At 41.5% G+C, this 19043-nt stretch overlaps 1 long non-coding RNA gene across 2 annotated transcripts; it reads right to left on the bottom strand.

The window, feature by feature from the left end:
• Positions 1-17292: 17292 nt before the first annotated feature.
• On the bottom strand, positions 17293-18549 carry LOC309524455. 2 transcript variants are annotated; one of them, XR_014215933.1, is made up of 3 exons: positions 18420-18549; positions 17941-18069; positions 17293-17790 (listed from the first exon to the last, which is right to left on the bottom strand). It is a non-coding gene; the product is annotated as an uncharacterized lncRNA (long non-coding RNA). The 2 variants fall into 2 exon arrangements; XR_014215934.1 differs by lacking the exon at positions 17293-17790 and having other exon boundaries at positions 17837-18069.
• Positions 18550-19043: the final 494 nt, after the last annotated feature.

Here is a 19043-nt window from a genome sequence, read left to right as displayed (position 1 = left end):
AGGATGTCATCAAAAACTAAATAAATAGCCAGTGAATCCAAGAAGAATGAAATCTCATATCCCAGACATTACTTATTATTTATGCCTGCTTTCAAAGACAACTATGGGCTAATTGAGGGCTGCTTCTACCCAGCGGGTACTGCAGTTTTTCTGTGACATAGACATTTATATATATTTACATGTCCCCAACATGGTATTTGTTCAGGTCTATGGTTTTCCAGTTTGAACAACTAGATTATGTTGACGTTGATCTAGGTTAAAGGTAAAGGTAAAGGTACCCCTGCCCGAACGGGCCAGTCTTGACAGACTCTGGGGTTTGTGCGCCCATCTCACATCTATTGGCCGGGGGCCAGCGCTGTCCGGAGACACTTCCGGGTCACGTGGCCAGCGTGACAACGCTGCTCTGACGAGCCAGAGCCGCACACGGAACGCCGTTTACCTTCCCGCTGGTAAGCGGTACCTATTTATCTACTTGCCCCCGGGGGTGCTTTCGAACTGCTAGGTGGGCAGGCGCTGGGACCGAGCAGCGGGAGCGCACCCCGCCGCGGGGATTTGAACCGCCGACCTTTCGATCGGCAAGCCCTAGGCGTTGAGGCTTTAGCCCACAGCGCCACCCGCGTCCTAGGTTAGGGGGCAGCAAACCTTTTCAGGAGGGGGCCGGTCCACTGTCCCTCAGACCTTGTGGGGGACCGGACTAAATTTTTTTTAAAAAAATTAATGAACGAATTCCTATGCCCCACAAATAACCCAGAGATGCATTTTAAATAAAAGGACACATTCTACTCATGTAAAAGAGGCTGATTCCCGGACCGTCCGCGGGCTGGATTGAGAAGGCGACTGGGCCACATCTGGCCCCCGGGCCTTAGTTGCCTACCCCTGATCTAGGTGTCACAAGTCCTGAACAGAAAAGAATAGAAGAACCTGCTTGATCAGACCCAAAGCCCATTGAGTTGAGCGGTCTCACAGTGGCCAACCAGATGCTGATGTGAAACAAGACATGAGGGGAATAGCACTCTCCTGCTCGTGAACCCAAGCAACTGTTATTCAGAGGCATACAGTTGTAAGTCTTTGCTTTGGAAAAGCATAAATGGAAAAGCAGAGCAACTGGCAACGTTGCTGACTTCTTTTGTAAATTACAAATCAAGTAGTAAACTGGATCTTATTTCCTTCCTAAAACAGTGCAGTGGGGGGGGGGGAGCCTAAGAGAAAGAAATAGACAAAGGAGGGTATGGAAGCTGTGTACAACGTATCTTTGCAATTTAAAACCAGTAACTATATAGATTGAAGTGTTGCACCATTCTGGCACAGCTTCTATCACTTTGGTTGGTATGATACTCCTCCACTTCCTTGGAGTGTAGGACTCCTTGTGAGATGGGGCACTGTTTCCTGCAAAGGTTCCAGTGTAGGGAAGTCTAGTAAAATATGGGATGTCTGCCATCCCTCATTAAGATGCAGTTTGGATAATAACTTCATGATTATATTTATTGTTCACAAATGGGCCCCCCAAAAAAAATAAACCATCAAGAAAGAGCCCATATCCAAACTTGAAGAGAGATGCTAGAAGAATATAGAATTTCTGTGTGTTTATAATATTCCTGAAGTGCAATGAGTTTCAGCCTTTTGCATTAACAGAGTCTGTAATGATATTTTATGACAGGAGAACTAAACATGAGTTCAAAACCAATCTCCTTTTCAGGCTCTGAGCAAGGCACGTACTAGGCTGAATTTCGAAGACTTTTATTTCAGTTGCCTTAAGTAGAAGGAAAGCTAAGAATCTGGGGGGTAGTTGTTTTTCTAACTTGCAACCTTCCTTTATATAGAATTTCCTAATTAAATAACTTGGATGTCATTGACATTTGGATCAGAAAATTCCCATTTCCTTTGGCTTTGAAACAGTTTTATTTTTCCCTGCTTAAAGGAAAAATTTAATGTTGCATTTTATGAGTTTATATTAAGAATGTTTGGCCTTCAGTTTAATTAAATTAAATAACCTTCCAGGCAGTGGTCTTGATTTCATTTTGCAGTGCAAACAGAAACAATTTATTTATACCTGCTCATTATTCTTCTCTTTATTATTGTCTATTGTTGTTTCTTCCAATTTGTAGATTAATCAAATCTTGGAGCAGCTGCACTGCAGTTCAAGTTCTAATTAGGATCAAGATTTAAAAAGAATAATACTTTATAGGCAAACTCTTTAAAGGACTCTTATTGAGGAAGGTTTAATCTGTTTGCAATCAATACCCAACTCAGATAATTCTGCAGTTAAATTCCAGAAATTGGTATATCATGAAAACAATGATATAATTGTTACAGAGGAATGGAGGTCTGCCAGAAGAATGAAAGTCTGCCACTAAATAAGTGTATGAGAGGACAACTTGGAAATCTAATGCAGAACCATCTCCTTGTAAAAATAGTCTTGGCCAAGGATACCAATCACATCTACCCCAGTGGAGCAGGATGTCTGTGTCTTTCAGATTCAAAGGGCAAGATAAAATTTTCAAGATGAGAGAAGTCTCTTAGGGATGGCAAAGTGGTGACCTCCATAAGTTGCTGGACTGTACCTCCCATCTTCCCAGCTGACAGGATCAGTAGCCAGGGAAGATGGGAGTTGCAGCCCAACAACATCTGAAGCCACACTGTCTGCTCTAATGTCCTCTATGATGGACAGCCTCTCAGATCCTAGTCAGCAATTAATAAGGAACCATATTTTCCTTTGAAAGTAAATTCCAGGGATGCAGGGTCTCAACATCTTCAGTCTCATGTTGATTTAAGAAATGTTATTGAGGCCTACCAGATATTGTGCAAACCATTCCCATGAGGAATTGCAGCCCCATTCCCCACAGGCACTAGTGACCTCTTGCAGCCTTACAAGAGATCTGCAGAGCTTCCGCTTGTCATTTCAGAACATTAAAAGACTGGCAAACCTTCCTCTGCCTCAGCAGCCTTTGGTAGGAAGGAGTGTTTGCAGAAAGTAGTGTCCTTGTAGAATGCAGATCTATGAAAGCCCACTCTTTGGATAGCACAGCACTGATAAATCCCTAGGTGGAAATTTCCTTATCATATGTTTCTGGTCTGTGTGGATTAGCTTAGGCCATTCGTCTGCTGAGATATAATATTGTCTACGCTAGTATTGTGTTTGAGCAGGAGGTGTCTGCTTTTTCTAGGGAAGTCCCTAAAGGGTGGAGGCAGTGACTTCTCTGGAACTGGAAATAAGAGAAAACTAATTGCTGAAGATGAGGGAGGGGAGTTGCTCTAAAACGGTTAAAAGCAAGAGCTAATATTACTTAACTGCACCACAGGAATTCTATGCTCCTTTCCAGAACACACAGTCTTGTGAACATCATTTGGAAGGCGATGCTTGATATGGCAAGCTTTGTATTAATATATTACTTGTAGCTTTGAAGTGAAATTGGAAATTGGCAAGACAAAAAAAGTTAAATAGTGTAACAGTGCTGTGTTATTATCTGCCAGTCCTCCTTTCTGAAAACTTCTTGAGGACACAATTGTAAACAATTAAAAATTAAAGACTTATGCCAAAGGACGGCTATAAGGTGCCCAGGGCACCTCTTTCCCCACCCCCCAATGTCCAACTCTCATCCCATGATCAATTGATATCAGACGTCATGAGCCAACAGAAATTGCACCACCTGTTCTGTTCTTAGCATAGGGTTGCTGACAGAGCTGCTTCCATTCTATTGCTAGATCTGGATTGGAAATTGGACTAACATGATATTTCTCATCTGAGAAAACCTGGGGAGTGACTCAGGGGATGCAGAGTGTGAAAACTGCCTCTCCCGCTTTTGTCAGCAGGGGCTTCAAAGGATCCCTTTTTGTCTTCAGAAGAACAACTCAGGATCCAATACATTTATAAATACAACACATAAAAAGGTTTATGTCTTCATTTGTCAAGATATTGGCTTGGATTCATATGGCATTCTGAAAAACGTCAGCAACTCCTAATTATGTAACCATCTGAACAATTCTGTAGCTAATTTAGTGTAGTTTAACATACTAAAGTTTGAAACAATTGAAATTGGCTATATTAAACTCTATTATTTGGGCTCCAAAATGAACTTTCCATTCCATATGACCCAGTTCTAGCAATAACATAATTGTGTCTGCTCCTAGTTCTTCTCTGAAGGCTGAGCTGTGTGATTTAACACTGCAATGAGGGGGGGAGAGTACATGGGCTTGGTGCTTCCAACTGTGTCATGCAACACCCTATTCCAGGAAACGCCACCCTCTATTGTTTCCAAGCCCTTGTGCACATTACCTAATTTAATTGAAAAATTGTGGTGTCAACCGGAATAACGTCTTCACAAAGGAAGGGAGCAATTTAAATTTGTAGATTCAAAAACGTGTACTTGGGGGAAATATACATATATTTATAATATGGGATTTACAAAATGGGGATTACCGTTATTAACCACAATATGCTGATGACATCAAGCTCTGTCTTTCATATCTGATTAGCCCGGAGCAGCTGTCTTGGCCCTGAATCAGTGCCTGGAGGCTGTGGTCAGATGGATGAGTCCTGTTCAGCTGTGTACGTTTGCCACTTTTGGAACAGGTACATAGTGACTCAGAACTCCCACCAAGTCCATTCCTTTTTGTAGGATAAGCAGGTGGCAGTGCTAACCTGCAGTGCTTTCCTTCAATTGAACTGGCATGCTTTTGTTCCAAGCCAATACACAATCCTTGCATAGTTCCCTGTGTCTCTGCAAGCTGAAGGGATGGCTACTCCAATTCGCTCTACATGGGATTGCCTTGGAAGACTTTCAGAAGCTGCAGTTAATACAGCCTGACATAGACAGGCACAAGTCCTGTGCCAACTTCCCCATGAGGGGAACTCAATTCAAGGCACAGGTATTGACCCTTACAGCTCTTCATGATTCAGATGTGAACATAGCTCAGAATGACATTTCTCCCACCATGTGACAAACTGCCGGCTGAGAGTATCACCATCAAGGGCTCTGCTCCACATTCCTTTCCTTGAGCAGATTTGGAAAAATGTGGTACAAATGTTTGTTTGTTTTTTAAAAGAACCACTAAATAGGTTTGAAAACTCATGTAGCTAAGAAATTGACATGTGAGCCTGGAAGTTCCTAGCTCAAATCTCACCTCAGCCATAAGCTTGCCAGGTAACCTTATAGCAAGTCACTATGTATCCCTCTCGTCCATTTTGCCATACACTATGGAAGGTAAAACAATACCTGACCTACTTTACAGAGCTTTTATAAGGATTATTCATGTAACTAAGCCAGTTTTGAGCATATGAGATGCAGTCTAGAATGCTAAATACGGTGTATAAGACAAGGTTTTTTGCTAAAAAAAATTGGGGTCGTCTTGTACATAGAACATGGGCATCTGGGGGAATTTTTAAAATATTTAAACATACGTCCGGGATTTTGGCTTGGACGGTCTGAGGCAGTCCCTCCTGCTGCCGTCCCCCCTTTCTCCCCCCTTCCCTGGGCTGCATGCTAGCGACTGGCTCGCCTCCTGAAGCCCCTGCTGGCTCAACCACTGGATCGAGAGCAGCTGCCTCAGCTACCTCTCCTTGCCCTTCTTTCTTTTTTCTCCTCTTCCCCTCTGCCACCCAGGGGGAGCGTGTGGTGCCCCAGTCGCTGCCTTTGCTTCTGCACCACCGTGCACTGCATGCACCCCACTCCGGAAACTGTGAGGGTGATCGTCCCAAAAAAGATCAACAACTTGCTGCCGCCAATCATCCAGATTTTCACTTCTCTTTCAGGATTTCATTTTCTTAATTTTGGGTTCAGAAAATAGGGGGCGTCTTATACATGGAAAAGTACAGTGGTTTGTTTTTTTAAAAAAGCATACAGGCACCTCCTGATTTGCGTGGGGGCTGTATTCTGGGTCATTGTGTAAATAAACCCATTACATCGTCTTCCAGGTCTGAAAACAACCTGTGCATGCATGGTCGCACGGTCTTTGAGTGCATGCAAAACGGTGGTTGCCTGTAATCTGATTCCCATTCACCATTTTAATTGCTTGTACTGGAATTCAGTGATATTGAACAGGAAGTGGGCAGACTGCATTGCAATCACTGGTACTCAAAATGGGTGCAGCTTTTTTCAGTGCAGAAAATATTCCAGGGGATTGACCTTCCAATTGTACAATTCTGAGTCTATGAGATGCCATAAGTAACTTGCATTATCAAATCCTATTCACATTGTTTCCTTTTTTGACATTCTGCCTTCTAGACTGTTCAGCGTTGTAGCCACCTAGTGTAGTTTTATAGAAAGCTGGAGCATAAAATCATCATCTTCATAACTTTTTACTTTTTAAAAATGTTCATAATGAACTTAATAATAATAATAATAATAATAATAATAATAATAATAATAATAATAATAATATCTTTATTGTCTTGTAGAACTTGTAGAACTAACTGCATTCTAGGGGATATATCAGTATGTAATTTGAGGTGAAACAATTTGTAAAGGAAAATGATTTTTAAAAGGTAGGATTTTATCACATATGAGAATATTTCAATACTGGCTGGTAGTTTTTTCACCTGTAAACTTGGAAATAAGTGTTATGATCAGAAAGCTATGATCTCATCCAAGATGATGGAAATCAAAAGCTTGGCAAATTAAGTCACACATCATTCATTCATTGAGATCACAGAGAGAGAGAGATTATAAGGAAAGTACAGCTTTAATTCTCCATAAACATGTTGAAACAAGACTTTAAAGAATATTAAAAACTGCAGGGTGACCCACACCCAACAAAACATCTGCCAGAGGAAAGGAATATATGAAAACTAGAATAAATGGCATGGTCTTGTCACTAACAAACCTCTTTTATGAGGTCTCTTTTGATAAAACAGTTGCTGTTAAGTAGTGTTGTTGGAATAAAATTGTACATATGGTGGTGGTATTCAACTATGTAAAATAGAATTATTTAAATTGAAGATTGTAATAATGGTAGTTTGTGGTGTGTGTGTTTTTCATCCTTTTCATTACATTGATGGGCTAGATTTTAAAATGTTTAGTTTGAGATGAAACTTCTCAACTCTGAATTTCCTAACAAAGGATTCCCCTCCTTTTTTTTTGTATGGAAAAAATCTCAAATAGGGGGTGGAAATTGGATTGGCAGAGCAGAGTTAATCCTTCCCCATCCTTCCCCCTCAAAAAAAAGCTTCTATTTTTATATAATATGCATGTAGTACACCAGGCTGACTTCCATCAATTGAAATCGCAATGTAAAATTCTATTGGTGAGATAAACATCACACAATAACAACCCCAAATTAAAACTTTAACAACAGTATTATCAAACTTAAAAGAGCAGGCACATCAGATAAAACACCGTTCTCCACAAACCTAGCCTGACAAATTAAAAGCCTTGAGGAATTGAAAAAGTCTGAGAGTTGAAGATGGAGCTATCTGAAACTCAGGGGGCAAGATGTTCCACTAAACTGGTGCAGCTGCTAGGGAAGGCCTTACTTCTTGTCCCAGTCAACCTTACTGGGCAAGCAGGCTGGTATGGGAGGAGGAAGTACTTCAGCAAATTAACTACCCCGGTTTACAAAAAGGTTTATTGAAATAACCCAGGATTACACCATGGCTGAGGAATTTGCGTGGGATCAATTCCAATCTATTACCTCTGAGGATGTGGACAGGCTGTTTTGGATAAGTGAAACTGACCACCTGTCTCCTTGATCCTTGCCCATCCTGCCTAATAAAAGCAAGCCAGGAAGGGCTGAGCGATGGGCTTCGTGGGGTGGTGAATGCTTCCCTCCGTGAGGGAGCCTTCCCAGACCCACTGAAAGAGGCGGTTATTAAACCGCTTCCTATAAAAAAACTTTAGACCCGGCCAATATGGCCAACTATCGCCCAGTCTCAAATCTTCCATTCTTGGGCAAGGTGATTGAGCAGGTGGTTGCTGAACAACTCCTGGAGGATGCGAACCATTTGGAACCATTTGGACTGAAACTGCCTTGGTCACGCTGGTTGTTGATCTCCAGCGAACTAGGGACAAAGGTGAAAGCTGGTTCCTAGTTCTGCTGGATCTCTCAGCGGCCTATGATACCATTGACCATAAGATCCTTCTGGACCATCTAGAGGAGCTGGGAGCTGACAGCACTGTTATACAGTGGTTCCGCTCCTTCCTCCTGGGCCATGTTCAGAAAGTGGTGGTGGGGGATGAGTGACCCCTGGGCTCTCACTTGTGGGATGCCTCAGGGTTCCATCCTCTGCCCCATGCTTTTTAACATATACATGAAACCGCTGGGAGAGATCATCACGGGGTTTGGGCTGGCTGTTCATCAGTATGCAGATGATACCCAGCTCTTCCTCTCTTTTAAATCAGAACCAGTGAAGGCAGTGAATGTCCTGTGTGCCTGGAGGTGATTGGAGGATGGATGGCGGCTAACAGATTGAGGCTGAATCCTGACAAGACAGAAGTACTGTTTTGGGGGGACAGGGGGCGGGCAGGTGTAGAGGACTCCCTGGTCCTGAATGGGGCAACTGTACCCATGAAGGAGCAGATGCGCAGCCTGGGAGTCATTTTGGACTCACAGCTGTCCATTGGACTCACAGCACGTCAATTCTGTGTCCAGGGCAGCTGTCTACCAGCTTCATCTGGTACGCAGGCTGAAACCCTACCTGCCCGTGGACTGTCTTGCCAGAGTGGTGCATGCTCTGGTTATCTTCCACTTTGACTACTTCAATGGGCTCTGCGTGGGGCTACCTTTGAAGGTGACCCGGAAACCACAGCTAATCCAGAATGCGGCAGCTAGACTGGTGACTGGGAGTGGCCACCGAGACCACATAACACCGGTCCTGAAAGACCTACATTGGCTCCCGGTACATTTCCGAGCACAATTCATAGTGTTGGTGCTGACCTTTAAAGCCGTAAATGGCCTTGGCCCAGTATACCTGAAGGAGCGTCTCCACCCCCATCGTTCAGCCCAGACACTGAGATCCAGTGCCGAGGGTCTTTTGGCGGTTGCCTCACTGTGAGAAGCCAAGTTACAGGGAACCAGGCAGAGGGGCTTCTCGGTAGTGGTGCCCACCCTGTGGAACACCCTCCCATCAGATGTCAAAGAAATAAACAATTATCGGTCGGACTTTTAGAAGACATCTGAAGGCAGCTCTGTTTAGGAAGGCTTTTAATACTGGATGTATCATTGTATTTTAATATTCTGCTGGATGCCACCTAGAGTGGCTGGGAAAACCCAGCCTGATGGGCGGGGCATAAATAATAAATTATTATTATTATTATTATTATTATTATTATTATTATTATATTTTACATTGCGGCAATGGGAAAGAGGAGTTGATTAACCTGAATGAGTGCAGATATAAAAATTGAAAACTATGCATTAAAAAATTGCCTGAAGGGTGGGAAACAGTGGGACTAATAAGTGTGTGTGTGTGTGTGTGTGTGTGTAATTCTTCATAATTATAATGATTCTGATTCAGTTGTGTGCACTAATTTCATAATAAGAATATTGTACAATAAATGCAGTATGCATACCAGTTGTAGGCTGCAATCTTCATAAAAGTAGCAGAGCTGCAACTAATCTTTGCAAATACTGTATTTGGATTTACTGCTTGAACAACTTGCTCACCCTGATCCTATCCAGCCTCTTTTACCTGAGAAAGCAAATAGTGCAACCAGAATGTTCAGAGAGGTCCCAGTATAGCCCATGCAGCTCATTGTCTACCTGTTTGTTACAGCAAAAAAATGTTACCCCTAATACTCAGCCCTTATTTTCAAGTTTCAACAGGAAAATGGAGAACGATGTTTTTTATCCACAGTACAGCAAAAAGTTACCTTTTCCCATCTGAAGGAAACATTATTTACGGAGTTCCCTTGCTGCGTAACTTCCTTTCGTAGACTACACAGCAAGTGCCCTGGTTACATTGGCACAGAACTGACCAAAGAAAAGGCCCTGAAAACAAAACTCCCATCTTCTGACGATAGAATAATTGTGCTGAACTTGTTCTGTAATTACTGCCAAAGCAACAGTTACTAAATCCATCTGAAATATAAAAAGGTAGAAAACCGTGAGAGATGAGATAAGGCTTGTGCTTTGATTGGCTAGGAAAGTTTCTGTTCACACTTGTCTGGTACTACTTAAGGAGCTTTCTCTCTTTGTAGCCAAAAGCATTTTGTCATGTTGATACTGGCAGTGCAACCGCTCTGATTTTAAAACTGTATGAAAGAACTTCTTTTATCATTTCTAATATGTAGCTCCAGGCCAAAACAGACACAGCAATATTAAAGCACTATGTTCAGAAGTAAATTCCCCCCTACACAGCCTTTGGGAATATGACTTCAATAACGAACTCTGAAGCCGTCCTTTATCATAATGACAACTGTTGATTTTCCTGTAATTGTTCAGCTGAGCTCCCACTGCTTGTCACCTAATTAGCCATCTGGCCATCCGTCCTTCCAGGATTTTTGTTTAAAATTGTTCGCTGGTTAACACCCAAAATATCAGGAAGATGTTCCCTAATATCTCTTGATGTTCTTGGACAAGCCAAGGACAAGCCTTTATAAATACACCTGCAAGCTGTTAGGAAGTCAGTGGGGGGAAATTAAAATAAACCAAACAACAGCTTCAAATTATTGAGGTTTTAAAACCATACACCTAACATTGACTTTGTTGCTCAAAAAGGAATAAATGCAGTCATGATAAACAGATCTTACAGATGCAGATGTTAGTGCATAGGGATTCTCATTGCAAAACTGATTATTTTGCTTTTCTTCCAAAGATTTAATTTTTTTAAAAAAATACTCTATTGTTATGTTTTGTGAAGATAGATGCCTCTTACAAGAATATTTATATTTGTATCAACATATTCTTGAGATTTGCTAATTTGGAACAACCATTAATTTCTGTGAGATGGATTCAAAATCCATGTTGAAATAAATGAAGGTTGTACAGCTTCAGCAGTTGATGACTGTGTCCTAAAAATATCTTCCAACTAGTTACGATGCCAAAGACAAAATTAAATGTCTCTTTAAATCTCTGGTTAAAAGTAAAATGTTGCCACTGTGGAATCTCAGGAGACCAGTTTGTGTACTCTGTAACGGCTGGCAAGTACAGCTAAACTTTCTTCATCCTCATGCTATTAATACTACGTATTCTTTTTTACCTCTAAACTTCAATTGCTCGCACCAAATACAGCTTCCGTTTCTTAGCACTTTCAGTAGTTTGTAGGAGTCTCTAATTGTTAGGGGTTTCCTTCTGAGGAAGGCAGCCCATAGGATTGTAGGATGGATGTATTTTAGAGAGGTGCCTCTTGTATTTAGGTTGTAGGACGCGGGTGGCGCTGTGGTCTAAACCACAGAGCCTAGGACTTGCCGATCAGAAGGTTGGTGGTTCGAATCCCTGCAACGGGGTGAGCTCCCGTTGTTCAGTCCCTACTCCTGCCCACCTAGCAGTTCGAAAGCACATCAACTGCAAGTAGATAAATAGGTACCGCTCTGGCGGGAAGGTAAACGGCTTTTCCGTGCGCTGCTCTGGTTCACCAGGAGCAGCTTAGTCATGCTGGCCACATGACCCGGAAGCTGTCTGCGGACAAATGCTGGCTCCCTCGGCCTATAGAGCAAGATGAGCGCCGCAACCCGAGAGTCATCCACGACTGGACCTAATGGTCAGAGGTACTTTTACCTTTACCTTTAACCTCTTAGGATTGCTTTCCTTTCAGAGAAGGAGAGGAATTTGTTTAATTTTTTTTGGATGAATGTTTTTTGTTTTGTGTTTGGGGCATATATGGAGCCAATTGTCAGTTTAGTTTGGCCTTCTAGTACCCCTTTAGTAAAAATGAATTTGCCTTTTTTGTCTTTTAGCACTGTTGTGGCTTCAAAATTCAGGTCCACCTTTGTAAAAAGATTACAACACCAGGTTTCCAAGCCCATACCAATTAAAATGGGACTAATCATACACAACAACATACTCCAGAGTTAAGTAACTTCACCTGTGCCCAATAACAAAGCAAATTAACATTTAAACAGGGAATCCCAAGAGGGCAGGTATCCCAGACAGAGGGGCCCAGACAGAATCAGGAAACTGAAAATAAGCAATCTCAGTTAAAGCTGTCTGCTTTGCAAGCTTGGCTGTTTCTAAACAGTTTAGGTGATGTAAAATAGAAGCCAGAAATGTCAACTAGCCAAAATGGTAGTGAATGATTATGTTGACATTTGGGGGAAAATGGAAAGGAGGGTTATTGGGTAGAAGTGAAGACCAGATCTTAATTTGAACAAGGCAGAACTTGCTATAAAAAGCTTTACAAAGCAAGCGCAACAAAATTGTTGATGGATCTCACAGCACAATACCTGGGTTTACTCAGTGGGATTTAATACCAAGAGAAACACTGCAAGTACATTCTATATAGGTTTGCTTGTCACCAAATCTGATGTTTTCTTGTCCCCAGGCAAAAATATTTTGATTTGTCTAGCATAGCCAATGGTCAAGGATGATGGAAGTTGTAGTTTAAAAATTAACGGGAGGGGGGGGCACTGTGTTGGCTACCCCTGGTCTAAGTCTTTACAGCAGGCCTTTGCCTAAGCTGGAGTTGACTGATGACTTAGATTAATCCTGTTGGTAAACTAAAACAGAATATACACATTTTGAATTTATTTCTGTGTTTCTTGTTATTATAGTTGTGTGTGTGTGTGTTTAAATCCACTTTTTAAAGTGGTGTTTTCCATTTCCTAAAATTCCTAAAAACAGTGTCTTTAAAAATTGGTTAATTTTGAAACTGTTTCCTTGGCTTGTTTTGTAAATGGTTAGCTGGCCTGGATAAATGAATTCTGCATTTTTAGTTCTTCCTAAGCAAGAGATGAAAATGATAGAAAACCATTTAACTAAATAGTTGTGTGTAGCTGAGATGGGGTTAGAATCAGATGTGCATATATGGAGTTGAACAGCAGAGTATATCTTTTTAATGGACAGTGTAGCAAGAACTGGCCAATTTACACAAAACAAGATCTATATTTAGGGAAGTGAGTTAAATGGTGCCAAAGTAAAGAAAGAGATGATCAGAGCTCTTCTTGTAGCCTGTTTACTTTGGACTGAGGAATTTGCCAGCCCAAGGCCTTGCATTATAGCTATACAGTACAATCTTGTCTCCCTCTATTTAAATCCAACACATTCACAGTTTCTTCCTGAAAAAGCTCATGACATGGAGCAAAACAAAACAAAAAAATAATAATGATACTTTACAGTTCTCCTACAGACATGCATTAGAGGGGGGAAACAGAAGATAAGCGCCTTCTCTCCCCCCCCCCAACACACACCCCTATCTTCCCCTCCCCCCCCAGCTGGGCATCTTTGGACCACTTCACTGCCTCATTCACTTCTTAGTTGTTGGGCTTAGAAATCCCCCTCTAGCAACCCCAGTAAGGGTAAAGGGCTTAGGAGTTATTGGCCCTGGTAGCCTTCATGATGAGCAGGAATTTATTCCTTATTAACCCAGTCCAGAACATTTTCAACTCCTAATTCGACTGACACGAATAATGCAAGCTTGCCCATTCTACTGGGCAGTTATAGAGGTTTTTCCAGTTGAGAAGGAACAGCTAATAAATCCTGCCCTTAAGATCTATGTCTCAAAAAATATTGCACAAATGCTTTACGGTGTTGAAATTTGGGAAAGTGGTGTCAAATCTGAACTAGAAATTCTAGAACTATAATTAATTTATGGGGGGCTTCCTACTGGGACTCAGTCAGCTCATCTTAGTGCTCAGTTGGATATCCCCTCAATAGCAGCCAGAATTGATCTAGCTTATCTTGGATACTGGCATAGACTAAATGCCTTTGAGGGACCATATTCTCACCTAGCTCTGCTAGTTGGAGCAACTAAGGATAGAAGATTGGGCACAAAAGTGTCAAGATAAACCTAGGGCTTATATTCTCCAAATATCAATGTTTATCCTTTAGTAGGTATGAATTTAGAAATTGGGTCTTGAATCATGGTGCCAACCAAGACAGAGCATCCATTATCACTGCCTGTGATTTGGTACCCTCAAATTAAGGACAACCACTCAAGGCCTCACTACTTTGAGACACAGACTTAGGAAGTGAGCAATTATTCATCATCATCATCATCAATAATAATTCACAGGTTTCTGCACACTGGGTTGATATTTGCAGTGAGCCACCCACCACTACTCCCAAGATCTTTCCTGCTCAGTTACTTTCACTTCAGACCCCATTAGTGGATTGAATTGATTGGTAGAAGCAGCAGCAGCCACCATGTGGCGTCTCCTTGGCTTCAAGCTTCAGAGGACGGCAGGAGGTTTTTCTTCCAGGTGGCACAGCTCTTTAGACAGCAGCTTCAAATTGCAGCACAACAGACAGGTTTCCCTTGTCCGTCTTCTTTGCTTGGAGCTGAAGAGTGGGCTGGAGATGATTACTGACTGCTTTAGAGTTCTGGTCTTCAGCTGGTCTTCAGCAGTGGCTCAAGACCTGATCAAAGGTGGGTTGCAAAAGGAGCACTACCACCATGCAAATACTGTATATGGTAAATATATGATCTCCAAACACATGTTTGGATGAAAAGAGGGTTCTGGGTCTGAAGAGGTTGATGATATCTGCTTTAAAAGTGGCAGTGAGGAGGAACCTTCAGGCCTCCAGCCATTGTTGGGCTTCAGAGTTGTGCAACAGGGTGCCATGTCCTTGAGCATTAAATGGTGGTTGTAGTACGTAAAAAAAATATAGAAAGTTGTTTTAAAAACCTTAGTTATTCAAAATGGCAATTATGCAGCATTATTAAAAGGTGAATGTTGTGGTGTTAGCCTTCCAATGAGTAGCACTATGCATAAACCACAGCTATCCCTTCTAATGTGCACTCATATAAATTGCATTTCTTCATTATCTTCTGTTGCCTGACTTTTGGGGGGTTGTGTTCAGATAAATAAACTAATAATTTCAACTCTTAGTCAAGAGATATGCTTAACAGTCATAAGAGCACATTATTCTGAACATTAGGTTCCATATTTTTGTAACAGTTTGGAGTAAATTTAAGAAAGAATTGAGGGCATTTATGAAAGAAGGGGCCAGGAATCTTACTTGTACTATATATCTGCTGGCTGTATTAAGATGCTTTATGGAGAGAATTCATTTTGCAGCTTTGCGGCAGTCTCATTTTGGGAATGCGCTAAAGATATTTGCAGCCCTCGATTCATATTACAAAAAGTAGCTTCTCACACCATCACTCACACTGGGATTAGTGTGCTCTTTCTCTAGTCCCTGTTGATCCCATAAAATGAATGTAATTGCATTTGTATAATAGCTTAAAAAGATCAAAGTAGGTCCCATAAGGGGAGACAGTGTTGAGAGCCAAAACAAGCTGTTTGGCTTGTAAGCAATTGGAAGCCTTTAAGGTACTGACTCACATCTGCAGCATACTCTGCAATTCTGACTGCTCTGTAGCATATGTTATAGCACATGTTGCTGAAGAAGTCATTTCTGCTTTGGTGAGTTGAAGAGAGGAAACGTCAAATTCTTTAGATACCAACGCCTTTATCTCCTCCTCTCAGGTCTTTAGAATTGTACTGTACATGAGTTCGTCTTGAAATCACAATAACCAGCACTGGACACCTCTCTTGTTTTAGGATGAGTTTTCTTTTGTGGGAAAATATTTTGCAACATTTACAGTTTTCTCATAAATACATCTAAATATTACTTGACACTCAAGGAAATCTTTAAGCTTTGTTCACTTCTCTCTAAAGGAAAACATTTCAGGTTTAATTCAATTCAAAAAATGTTGGATAGATTAGAATTATGCAGATATTGCTTATGGAGAGCACAATATTGGCTACCCTAGGTTTAGTGCATCATCAACAGACATGTAGCATTTCATATGCAAAAGGAAGGTATGAAACCTTTAATATGTCATTCATTCTTTTCTTTTTTTTAAAAAAAAAGATTACAATGTTCAGGAGTGGACTTCTATCTAGTAGGAATGTTTTCTGTTTGAATAAGCATCAGTTGAATAATCTTGCTAGCAAATGTGTCTTGAACATGGAATTAGCATTGATACTGTTAAGTGAACAGTGGAGAGCCGTAAAGGCAGCCTTTATTACATAAATAAGAGTTCATGACTGAGTATACAGTGGTACCTCGGGTTAAGAACTTAATTCGTTCTGGAGGTCTGTTCTTAACCTGAAACTGTTCTTAACCTGAAGCACCACTTTAGCTAATGGGGCCTCCTGCTGCTGCCACACCACCAGAGCACGATTTCTGTTCTCATCCTGAAGCAAAGTCCTTAACCTGAGGTACTATTTCTGGGTTAGCGAAGTCTGTAACCTGAAGCGTATGTAACCTGAGGTACCACTGTATATGTATAAATGAGACAAATCATTTATACTCCTGAGGGATAGCTCAGTCGGTAGAGCATGAGACTCTTAATTTCAGGGTTGTGGGTTTGAGCTCGACATTGAGTGAAAGATTCCTGTATTGCAAGTGGTTGAACTAGATGATCCTCATGGTCCCTTCTGCTCTATGATTTTATGTGCAAAGTGCACATAGCAACATGCTGTAAGTGACAGATGCACTTCAATAAAAGAAAAGTTGATTTTGTGTTGTAGTTGTTAAATTAAAAAGATTGTAATCAAGAGAGAAAGTGGTGGGAGAATAAAACATACAATTGGGTATATGTAATTGGCATCCAGGTAATAATTAAAACCCAGCAGATGATGGCCTGGTTTGCACACTAAGCCAAACCAAGGCTAAATATGAATGTGCAAGCAATCACAGTAAAATGGGATTAACACTAAGCCACACCACGACTTTACTCAGAGTAGCATAGCAGCAGCAGGAGGACTGGTGAGCAGAGAAGCACCTGCTGCTTTTACTGTGAGCATAGGTGCCAACTCCTAGGGGCTGAGGCACTTTGGCATCCCCAATGTTTTTTGAGATGGCTGCCCCCCATTGTTCCCAGGGCAGAAGAGGGCGTGGTCCTGCTTCGGTGACTGACATCTCACCACCACTGGCTGGGGCAACTTCCTCATCCTTTCCTTGCATGGCAGTGGGAGAGGGGACGATGGGGGCCACCACATTCGATTCCTCCCCCTGGCTCCTTGTGATGTTGTGCACATGGTGTCAGGATGTCAAGTTGGGGCCCCACAATCTTTTTCAGTAGTTAGAGCCTCTGACTGTGAGTATTCACATACTTATGCGTTCACACTTTCCCATGGTTTGGCTTAACATTCCATATTCACCAAAGTATTGTTGGCATCCTTCTGCCTCGAGAGGCAGTGAAGTATGGCTCGGTCGGGAAGGTGAAGTCAAACTGCTCCGCCAGCTCCCCACAGGGTATTTTGAATGTGGAGAAACAAGGTCTGCATATTTAGCTGCAAAAATTCCAAATGAAAGAATCTTTAAAAATAAGGGGAAAGAAGGAAGATACGAAATAAAGGGAACAAATGTTGAATTTGGAGTGAGGAAATTTGTAAACTTGGGAGTAAACTGATGCAGTGGAAGATGTACAGAAGCTTACCAAGTTGAGGGAAGGCACAATCATATTGTTAGCTGCTGTGCTGTTAAAAACCTGCAGACTTTTCATGAAGTCTGTTCTGACGTTGCCTTTAATATGAATGCTACTCTAGGCAATTAGTTCACCTGGTAACAACCTAACACACCCTTTCTCTTTATCATTTCATTCCTTATTTATATATTCAGTGTAGTCGTTTTTACCCATACAGCCTGGACAGTGAGCGGCCTTGAGCTGGCTGTGGTTGGAGATGCAGAATTCTTTGGACCTTCACCGGACCCTGCAAGGCACTCCTTATCATCTTACTTCAGAAGTTCCTATACACAAAGTTTTAGGAACATGCAATGCATGAAGAGAAGAAAATGCTTATTATAGATTTATTCTATATTAATAAATAATTTTGTAATATACACATGCCCTCAACCTTACATTTAATTCTTTGTACTGAATTGCTAAAGTTTTCTTACTCTTGATATATGTTTTTCCACTTCTGCTTTAGTTAGTAATTGTTTTCAGGCAGCTTTGTTGCAGGAAGCAGGTGAAAAGCCTTCATTGTTCCACATAAAAACATTTGCTTCACCTAGAATTGTTTTTAGCTGTGAATGAATAGGAAAAGAAAGGGTAAAGCCCTGTTTTTATCTCCTTCCTGTTGTACAAGATAATTTCACACATACGGGGGTAGGAGATATTAAGTCCTGCATGGGCTTAATATGAACCTGAAATTTAAACTCCCAAGTTAATATTTAAAAGCCAATACATAACTGGAACATTCATGTATTCTGCTCAGGTGTGTACTTTTCTTACAGACTAGCCTTAATTTGACATTGAGCTTATGATTCCCCTGTTCATGATCTCTCCTGAAATTATTTCTAGCTTTGCCTCAGTTCTTTCTCTGATCAGGTTTTCTTCGCTACAGTCACCTTACAAGCTTTACTTAAGTCTTTACCAGAGGTCAGCTGCCAACCACTGACTTCTGGTCTTCAAAATGGCAGCTGCTGGATTCTTCTTCCCCACTTGGAATCCTTCTTAGCTTCTGCCTTCTGTTATTTCAGCTTTAAGGTGTTTGCTGCGTCATCTGTTGCCTATAGCAACAGTGATTTCTCAGTTCCTATCCCCTCTCTGGAATCTTGCTGCTGCTCAAGTTGTTTGGGAGACGGTGAAGAGATATATCAAAGACTAACCCTTTTACTAAAAGGGTTTAGCCTGCCTTTTTATTCTCTCCAAACAGTTGCCACATTCTCACTAATATAATGAATGCAATTGGCCTAGAACTATGGACCAATAAATTTGAATGAAATGTCCCACAAAATGATCTGCTATATTTTGACCTTTTCGTATTCTACTGGATCATATAAAAGCCAAATGTGACAGCAAATTGTTGTAACTGAAACCTCACAAGTTACATAGTCTTGAGCAACAGCATCAGTTTAACTGCCTCTGGCAAACTACCAACTGAACCCCAATATGGCAGCTGTAATCCAGCAAAAGGGACGCGGGTGGCGCTGTGGGTTAAACCACAGAGCCTAGGACTTGCTGATCAGAAGGTCAGCAGTTTGAATCCCCGTGATGC

This window comes from Podarcis vaucheri, assembly GCF_965113315.1.
Source record: "Podarcis vaucheri genome assembly, contig: HAP1_SCAFFOLD_235, whole genome shotgun sequence".
Taxonomy (NCBI): Eukaryota; Metazoa; Chordata; class Lepidosauria; order Squamata; family Lacertidae; genus Podarcis; species Podarcis vaucheri.
The sequence above is the reverse complement of the archived record's forward strand: the minus strand, read 5'-3'. Positions and strand labels throughout refer to the sequence as shown.